We start from the raw sequence: 9,708 nt of genomic DNA, 5'->3' as shown, positions 1-9,708 counted from the left end.
TAGAAAAACAATAGAAAAGATAACAAACCTAAGAGTTGGTTTTTTGAAAAGATATACAAAATTGACAACCATTACCTAGAATAACCAAGAAAAGAAGGCAAAGAACTCTGGCATAGAATATTCCAAGCCCATGATAACTGTTTTTCGTCACAAATTAATATCTTGTGATACTTGTTTCGTATTGATCTTATGAGCCTGTTTTATGTGAATCTGATCCTGAGGGATGGATATACTTTTGGAAACTGGAAAACCAAGAGACAGACCTTGAATAATGGTGAATTCACAGGTATAATGACAGTCCTCGAGTCAGACCACTCTTCTTCAGATAATAACACTACCTCTCCCCTCAACCTCTACACAGCTTAGCTGGTACAATATCACTTTCTTATTAATAACTCTAGAGTGAACACTACCTGTTGAGTGATGCTTCAGTGTAAGGGGTAGGCCAGCAGAGGTTTTGTCTAAACATATGACTCTCAAAAATTAAAGCCTTCTAACTTCCTTAACTCTAATCTTTCCCCCTAAATCTGTCCTTCACAAGGGTGCTCAATGGATCTATCCAAAAGACATATCAGACTTTATCATTTCCTTGAACTCCCTTCAATAATACCTCTATAACATATTAAGTCTACATTTGTTAAAATTTCACTCACAGTCTTTTGTAACTTGGCTCTACCTCCTTCTCCATCTTCATCTTTAACCACATTCTAGCAATACGTAAATAGGTGTTTATATCTGCACACACCATACTCTTCTATACCTTTGTGCCCTGATTCTATGAATCTATTGAGTTTCCCTGGAACCCCATTTCCTGTACTTCCTGTACTTCCTGGTTAATTCCTACTTATCCTTAAAGATTCTACTCCAGGATATCATCTTCTCCAGGAGATGTTTCCCCCAATTCTCAATTTTGTGCCCCAAGTTTCCATAGCATGTTGTACATGAAAATACTATAGCTTTTACCTCATTATATTAAAATTATAACCTTATGACCCATGTGACTGTGAAGGCAAGAATCTTCCAAACACTGTAAATCCTTGGAATGCCACACAGGGCCTGGCATGAAATGGAGTGCCACAAGTGTTGACCACATTGAACTCAACTGAACTGAACTTCCCCCTTTTTCTACTCTCTGGATACCTCTATTTTCTTTCTTTTAAAAAAAATTGTTGTTTATTTAAGAGAGGAAGAGAACAAGAACATGAATGTGTGGGAGGGGCAGAGAGAGGGAGAGAGAGAATCCCAAGCAGGTTCTGCACTGTCAGCATAGAGCTCAACATGGGACTCAATCTCACAGTGAAATCATGACCTGAGCTGAAATCATGAGTTTGACGCTTAATGGACTGAGCCACCTAGGCACCCCTGGAGACCTCAATTTTCATACTGGAATAGATGGATATGCTGGATTTCTCCTTTACACTCAATAGTGATGCCAGCCCTTGCATGTTTCCCCAAATTAAATTTGTACCTTGATTTTTACAGATATGAGTTGAGAAAATAAAGGGTGGGCTGAGGATTTGCTCATAGTTATAAGTAAGGCTGAATATTTGTCACATGCCAGATTCTTGACGAGTGTTACAGAATTGCTTTTCTCTACAGTGCCTTCCAGAAGTGGAGATAAGGACAGCCCAATTTGTTACAATTATGCTAAGAAATTTGAGGGCGAGGAAGAGACTTAATTGTTCAAGGGAATAATCATGTTCTGTAGACAATCTGGCAGAAGCTAAGGAAGAATGCAAACTAGCCTTGGGGACTTCTGGGCACTAGTCCCAGTGGCATCAAGGCATCTGATCTTGAAAGCAAGCACTGAGGCCTTTCTTCTCTGTGTGTGGCCAGGGACAAGTTCCAAGCCAACATTTCCTCACAGAATGTCCTAAGACTCCAAGCATAATCAAATTTTGCTAAAGGTAATAAACTGATTCACCTGATTACACAGCCCCTTCCAGGCAGATGTCTCTTGATCACTTGGAACAAACAGATCTCACTTCCCTGTCTGAACTTCTGCAGGTGCAGAGAGTGATTTCTTTATTATTCTCCTGTTGAAGCAGCTGTTATGGGTAACCAGCTGGCTTCTTCCTGCTTGGGTTTTGATTTGGGTTTTGGTCTGAAGTCATCTCTTGGGGCCTGTAGAATCTCAGAGAGACTGAAACTATAATCTTACCCTCACTCTAAACCCTGCCCCAGTATACAATTAGAGAAACATGATGAAAGGGTAATGGGTCCTGGGACCATGGTCTAGAAGAGCCAATATTTAAGTCAAGGTTTGCCAGTAATCAAAGGAGTTGTCCTTGGGCCCTTCATTCCTCTGGTCTGAAGTCCCCCGTTGTTAGGGAAAAGGCAGCAATATACTCTCACCCTCTAACTTCAGTTGGTTCTCCTATAAGCTCTATAAGGAAGATCCAATTTAATAAAAGCCAACAAGTGACCATTAATGGCATAGGGAGTTGTTTTCAACATGAAATCCTAAAAATGAAATGCCACAGTTGGTTAAAATTCTGTCTGAAAACTAAAATGCTAATTCTAAATGGTTCATGCTACATTGTGGGATGCTTGGGGATCTGGAACAGGGGCATAAAGTGCCTAATGGGAGGATCAAAACGGTAGCTAGTTGTCAAGTGATATGAGAGTATTTCAACATTTCATTTGACCTGAAAAACACAACAACTGAACAGAAAATTTCAAGAGAGAAGTTCAACAGGAGACCAGAACAATAAGCAAAGAGAATCAACAAATGTGAGGACAGGTCATTTGAAATTATTCAGTCAGAGAAACAAAAATAAAAATGAATGAAAAATATAGAAAGAAGATTAAAGGAATTAAGGACACCATAAAGTCAAACAATAGGTGCATTATTGGGGTCCCAAAAAAACAGAGAAAGAAGGAAGCAGATTGTTTATTTGAAGAAATAATGGCTAAAAACTTCCCAAACATGAGAAAAAGAAATGAATACCCAAATTAATGAAGCCTAATGGAACCCAACAAGGAAAAATTCCAAGTCCAACCAAAGCATATTATAATCGTGTTGTCAAAAGTCTACAATCAAGAATTTTGAAAACAGCAAGAGAAGAGACTGGTCACATACAAAGGAACCCCCATAAGACCAGATTTCTCCACAGAAACTTTGCAAGCCGGAAGAGATAATATATTCAAATTGTTAAGAAGAGGTAGAAAAAGATGATGGCAAAGCAAGAGGATCCTGAGTCCATCTTCTGCCACAGACATACCAAGGCAACAACTACATGTAATGCAATTTACTCTGAAAACAACCTGAAGACTGGTACAATCAAAGACATATTGATAAGACCACATCAGGAAGGGTAGGAAGGGCAGAGATGTCGTTGGGAAGCCAGTCCTCCACACAGTGACCTATAATCAGAAGGGATATCACAGGCATGGGATACTGGGGGGAATCAAGGCCCACACCAGGCAGGCCTGACCCTGGGGACCTTCATCAAAAAGACAAGCCCCCAGGGGCGCCTGGGTGGCGCAGTCGGTTAAGCATCCGACTTCAGCCACGTCACGATCTCACGGTCCGTGAGTTCGAGCCCCGCATCAGGCTCTGGGCTGATGGCTCAGAGCCTGGAGCCTGTTTCCGATTCTGTGTCTCCCTCTCTCTCTGCCCCTTCCCCGTTCATGCTCTGTCTCTCTCTGTCCCAAAAATAAATAAACGTTGAAAAAAAAATTTTTTTTTTAAAAAAGACAAGCCCCCATAACATCTGCTTTTGAAAATCAGTGGGGTTTAACTCCAGGAGAGCCTGAGGACCTTAGGAAACCATCTCCATTCTTAGAGAGCCAGCAAGCTATATCACTCAGCCTGATACCTAGCACCAAAGCAGTGTTTTTAAAAGGACCTGGGTATATGTGATGGAGATTTATTGACTAATTTCAGGACATGTGCCAAAAGGGCAGGGATCTGCAGGAGCTTTCTCTGGGAACAGAAGTACTGGTGGATCCATTTTTCTGGCCATCCTTTAGTCTAGCTGCCGGAGCCAGTTCTGACACTTTTCATCTACCTTGCTAGCATCACTTGCCCCACCCAACCCATTCATCCCAGTGGATACCCCTCCAAAGAAGCCCCCACTGCTCCACCTCTGGTATCTCTCCAGCGAGACTTCTGCTACAGGAAGGGGGAAGCTAGCCCCACCCACCAGCAGATTTGCAGCAGCTGAACTGGGGGCAAGCCCTGTCTACCAGTGCACCTGCAGCAGTCATGGCTGCCAGCCATAATAGAAGGGCACATGCATTCCACACAGGAGACGCACCTGAATCACCTGTCTGGTGACCAGGGGGACTGTGCTACAGGAGTGCACCACAAGACCTCTTCTACATAAGGCCAGTAGTTTCAAGACTGGGAGACGTGGCTGAGATGCCTAATACATAGTAATAAACACAGAGAGTCAGTCAAAGTGAGGAGACAGATGAATATGTTCCAAACAAAAGAACAAGACAAAACCACAGAAAAAGAGCTAAACAAAATGGAGGTGAGCAATCTACCTGATAAGGAGTTCAAAGTAATGGTCATAAAGGCACTCATGGCACTTGAAAGAAGAGTAGACGAACTAAGTGAGAACTTCAACAAAGAGAAAACATAAAAAGAACCAGTTGTAGCTGAAGAACACAATATAGAAATAAAAACTCCACTAGAGGGAATCAACAGAAAATTAGAGGATATAGGAGAGCAGATCAGCTGGAAGACATAGTAATGAAAAGCAAGCAAGCTGAACAGCAAAAAGAAAAAAGAATTTTTTTTTAATTTTAAAAAAGAATTTTTAAAATAAGCATATGTCAAGCGACCTCTGTGACAAAGGGTACTAACATTTGTATCACAGAGGTCCCAAAAGGAGAAGAAAGAAAGGGACAGAAAGTGTATTTGAAGAAATAATAGCTGAAAACTTCCCCAACCTGAGGAAGGAAACAGGCATCCAGGTCCAAGAAACAGAGAAAGCTCCAAACAAGATGAACTGAAGGAGTTTCACTCCCAAAGTTAGTGGAAGGAAGGAAATAATAAAGATCAGAGCAGAAATAAATGAAATAGAAACAAAACAAACAAAAAGAAAAAACACACAATAACAACAATAGAAAAGATGGATGAAACTAAGAGCTGGTTCTTTGTAAAGATAAACAAAATTGATAAAGCTTTAGCCATACTCATCCAGGGAAAAGAGAGAGAGGACTGAATAAATAAAATTAGAAACAAAGGAAGAGAGGGGTGCCTGGGTGGCTCAGCCAGTTAAGTGCTGGACTCTTGATTTTGGCTCAGGTCATGATCTCACAGTTCATGGGGTCGGGCCCTAGTCAGGTTCTACATTGACAGCACAGAGCCTGTCTGGGATTCTCTCTGCCCCTCCCCTGCTCACTCACACTCTCTTTCTCTCAATAAATAAATAACCAAACTAACAAACATTTAAAAAAAAAAAAAAAAAGAAGTGAATGAAGAGAAATTTCAACTCAATGAATGAGCACAGATGGTGGGGCACGCCCTTGGCTTTAGCATGGTTGTATCCTCACATGCCCAGCTTCACTAACAAGGTGGGGGAAGAGCACAAAAATATGTTACACTCCATTCCATTCCAAGAAAAATCCCAATTAATCCCTACTCCTCCAGTAGACTCTTTAATATGACCAACAGAATCACCATCACATAAAATCCAATCATCTCTCAAACTGCTGCCTTTGCACTGGTTCCTGGGACAAGTGAGTCCATTCACGAGCCCCTCAAAAGAAGTATCTCAGATCCCATAGCTCCTCAGGATCCCTGGATGTAAGCTACATTGGTTTTCAAAGACAGGCATTTTGAGAACGTGGTCTCTTGGGCGCAGGTCTCAAGGGTTGGGGTGCCCAATGTGTGACACAAACCCCTCTCTCCTCAGGGAGAGGCTTTAGAAGTGAGATCCCTCCAATTATGTGTCACAGAGCCAGGGGTAGGGTTTTGCCAGAGACAGTGTCTCTGCCTCTCCTACCCAATCTAGATGCAGTCGTTTTATCTCTTGTGGAGAAAGCTGTTCAGTTAGTTTTCAGTTCTTTTTCAGCAGGAATGATTCCATATGTAGTTGTAGATTTGGTGTGTCCGTAGGAGGAGATGAATTCAGGATCTTTCTACACCGCCATCTTGGACAATCCCATAATTTGTAAAGTTTTGTTTGTTTGTTTGTTTGTTTGTTTAGAAAATAAAACTCAATAGTTTTATAATTCACTCAGTATCAAATCATCAGTAATAATCATCAAATTAGCAATGGTTATCTTCCAATGGTTATCTTACACTAGCTGTATGGTCATTTCTCTAGGATGAGCAGATACTCTAAGTCACAGACATTTCCCATATAAGGTGCATCATATAAATCAGACTTGGTTTGTCACCAGCATTTATAAAACCAGGCCTAGGGAAAGAACTAGGTCTGGGGACACATACCTGGTCTTAATATACTGAACGTTTAGCCTGCCCTGATCATTACAAAATCAGAACAGTAAGAATATTCCCAGTACAAATTATTCTTCATGGACAAGTCAGTAGAAAAAAAATGGGCAAATGACTTAACTAGATACTTATCAAAAGAGGAATAAAATAAAATCAAAGCTAAAAAAAAAATAAGAGGAACCCTAAATGACCAATAAACATACAAAAAGATACCTCACCTTATTTGTGATCAGGGAAATTATATTAATCTGCCCTGAGGGACCACTAGATCACCATCCAGTTGTCTAAAGTATAAAGGTCTGACAATACCAAGTAGTGCTAAGAATGTGGAGTGACCAAAACCCTTATACACCTGCTGATGGATATAAAAATTAGTAAAAGGCACTTTAGTAAACAATTTGACATTTAGAACAAATTGATGTTATGCATGTCCTATAACTTAGCAATTTTATTCCAAGGTATCTATCCTCCAAGAAGCAAGCCTGTGTGCACAGAATATAAGTACAAGAATGTCCCACAGCAGGACTCTTTGGTAATCCGTGGAAGCAACTCAAATACTTGTCATCCATCCTAAATATATTAAATAGTCAATAGACAGAAGCAAAAACTAATGCTACACTCAGAAATATACAAATATCTTTAAAATATAATAAAGAAAAGAGGAAAATGGTCACAAGTAATACTTTTGTGCCGCCTTTTACAGATAGGTCAAAAAGAGGCAAATTAAACTACCCTGGTTAGTGATCCATACTAAAGAGAAAACCATAAAGCAAAGCAAGAAAGTGATGATTATCTGGGTCAGAGCAGTGGTTGCCTTGTTGGGGAGGTAGTGAGCTATAGTCACTTAAGAGTTCACTGGGACCTTTTGTGGTGCTGGAAAAGATCTGTTTTCTTGATCTAAGAGGTGACCCCATGGTGTTTGCTTTACATTCAGTCACTAAACTATGTGTATGATTTTATTTTTCTTTGTGTGTATTAAATTTCATCATATATCAATGACTTATTGAGCCATGGGGGAAAATAAGCTTGCACATAGAGAAAAATGAGCATGAAGTCATTGCACCCAGGAACTATCTGACTCGTGAACGAGTCAGTCAGGAAAGGGGCTTCCTCCTTCAACAAGTTAATTCATTAAAGTAGCTGAGGGGGTGTAGTCATTGTTGGCAACAGTGGGTTTTTTTCTTGAAGGTAGACATGATCAGGAGAGCACAAAAATTCTAGGAAACTAAAATAAAGAAGAAATTTCCAACAGAGCAACATTAAAGGGGATAGTATGAAGCTGTTCGTGCTTTCCTGGCACCTTTTCCCAACAAGACCTCAGACAGGAGGTGGGAACACTCAGCACAGGTAAGAAAAGCTCCTGTCCAAAGGTTGGGATGGTGACTTAATCAAGACATGCACGAATGGAAAGGAAAGGGTCCATCTCCCACACCTGCTAATCTCCAAATGCGTCTTAGATTTGCTTTTCCAGGATCAGGTATAGGAGGAGGCTCAGAAGTATTTAGAAAATGTTAGGCTCATACTTTCCATATTTCCAAATGCATGATTAATAAACTTACAATATATGGAGGACAGAGTTCTGAACTGAGAATCAAGAGAGCTGAAAATTTTATGCCAGCACAGCTCGCAGATTGAGTCTTCCCTTTGTACAAGCCCATTCACCCATTCAAGCCTTGTTTCCTCCATCTCTAAAAGAATGGGAAGGTGCCAACTGAGTCTATGCTTTGTCTATGGCAGCAGATGGTCAGGATACGGCCTCCATTGTATGGGCAGGAAGTATATGCCCCATGCAGGGACCTGGGAGTCTTCTATGGAGTCATTCAAGGGAATCCTCAGCCCTGATCTAGTATTGAACTACTTACTTCCAGGCTATCATCACACCTCCTCTCCCCAACTCCCATGCCAACCCACAGTGGTGCTCCCAACAATGCACATTGTTGGAACCCAGAATAAAACTCTCCTGGCTGTTTTTTGCATTTGCTAAGAGATCTCTTGGAGAGAGTGTACAAAAAAGAAAGAAAGACAGCTCTAATGGTGGAATTTAATGAAGGAGGAAGAGAACGAAGAGAAAGAAGAGGTGCTGGTGGTGATGGAGAAGGAGAAGGAGGAAGAAGAGGAGGGGGAGAGGGAGGAGGAGGAGGAGTGAAGAGCCTAATCTATACCAGGATGAGTGCAATGCACTTTGTAATTTGTCATCCTCAGAAAACCCTTTTACAGTGCACTTTTTGAGAAGAGAAAGCTGAAGCTCAGAGATGCTAAATAATTTACCCAAGGGTATGTGACTGCAAAATGGAGCATAACCAATAAAATTATGCTCTACTACCATTTTACAGACTCAGAATCCTACGGTTATGGGACACTTGGGTACAAGCCCGCCTCAAGGCAAGAATATAACCAAAGTAAGCGTCTCCTCAACTTTTGGTCGTCCTCCACCTCTCCAGGGAAGACAGACCTAATGATCCTTCTCTGGAGCTATGCCCCTATAGCTCCAGGGAAGTGGTGTCCTGCTCTACTCTGAATGCTGGGCATCCAACCTTGCACACAGCAGTGATCTGGCTCTTCCTGTAAGAAACCAGAAGAGAGTTCCAACCTACCCACTCCAAAAAGACCACCTTTCCCAGAACCCTTAAAATTTCCAAATACTAGGCAACATTTCAATAGCAGCCATTTGGAAAACAAAGCCCTTGGTGAACTTTCCTGGGTGACACATTCCCTATACCATCTGCCTCAGCCAGGTGAATAAATCTGCTGCCCAAAGAGAAGCATACCCCTTCTCTGTTACGTCTGAGTACCTACCTAACTCTTGGTCAGATCAACAGTTGACACTCTTTATTTCTGGAAACACAGCAAGATCTTGCTCACATCCTTTGTGATCTTAAGTTAAGCCCATGTTCATAACATTGCTTCCCTTGTCTCCTGTGTTCTCAATGGGACTCCCAAGGAAAGGAGAAACAAAGTAGAAAGAGAGTAGACATTTTCCCTGCCATTTTTCTATCACTATACATATGAAGTTATAGGATAAATATTTGGGCTTGGGCAGGAGGATGCCTGGTCTCGGATCCTGTTTGGCCTTGACTGAGTTCCTTCTTTTCCCATGATTGGTAAAAGAGGAAGTAGCAACGACAGGACCAGGAACTTTTCTTCCTCTAAGCCTGAAGAAGCCTGTCTCCCCTGAATGCCCTTCCAAGTAGAATGAGGCCAGTGCCCAGCCCCACCCAACTTTGCCCAGCTCTATAAAGGAAGCTTCCAGGCAGCCACCCCCAGAACGTTCCAGCTCTGTGCCCTCATCAGCA

General features: G+C 41.5%; 1 non-coding gene across 1 annotated transcript; it reads right to left on the bottom strand.

Moving 5' to 3' along the window:
• Positions 1–6,348: 6,348 nt before the first annotated feature.
• On the bottom strand, positions 6,349–6,480 carry LOC115513225. The gene has a single exon (XR_003968630.1). It is a non-coding gene; the product is annotated as a small nucleolar RNA SNORA72 (small nucleolar RNA).
• Between the last annotated feature and the right edge of the window lie 3,228 nt (positions 6,481–9,708).

This window comes from Lynx canadensis, chromosome B1 (genome assembly GCF_007474595.2).
Source record: "Lynx canadensis isolate LIC74 chromosome B1, mLynCan4.pri.v2, whole genome shotgun sequence".
Classification (NCBI taxonomy): domain Eukaryota; kingdom Metazoa; phylum Chordata; class Mammalia; order Carnivora; family Felidae; genus Lynx; species Lynx canadensis.
This window is presented reverse-complemented; position numbering and strand designations above follow the sequence as displayed.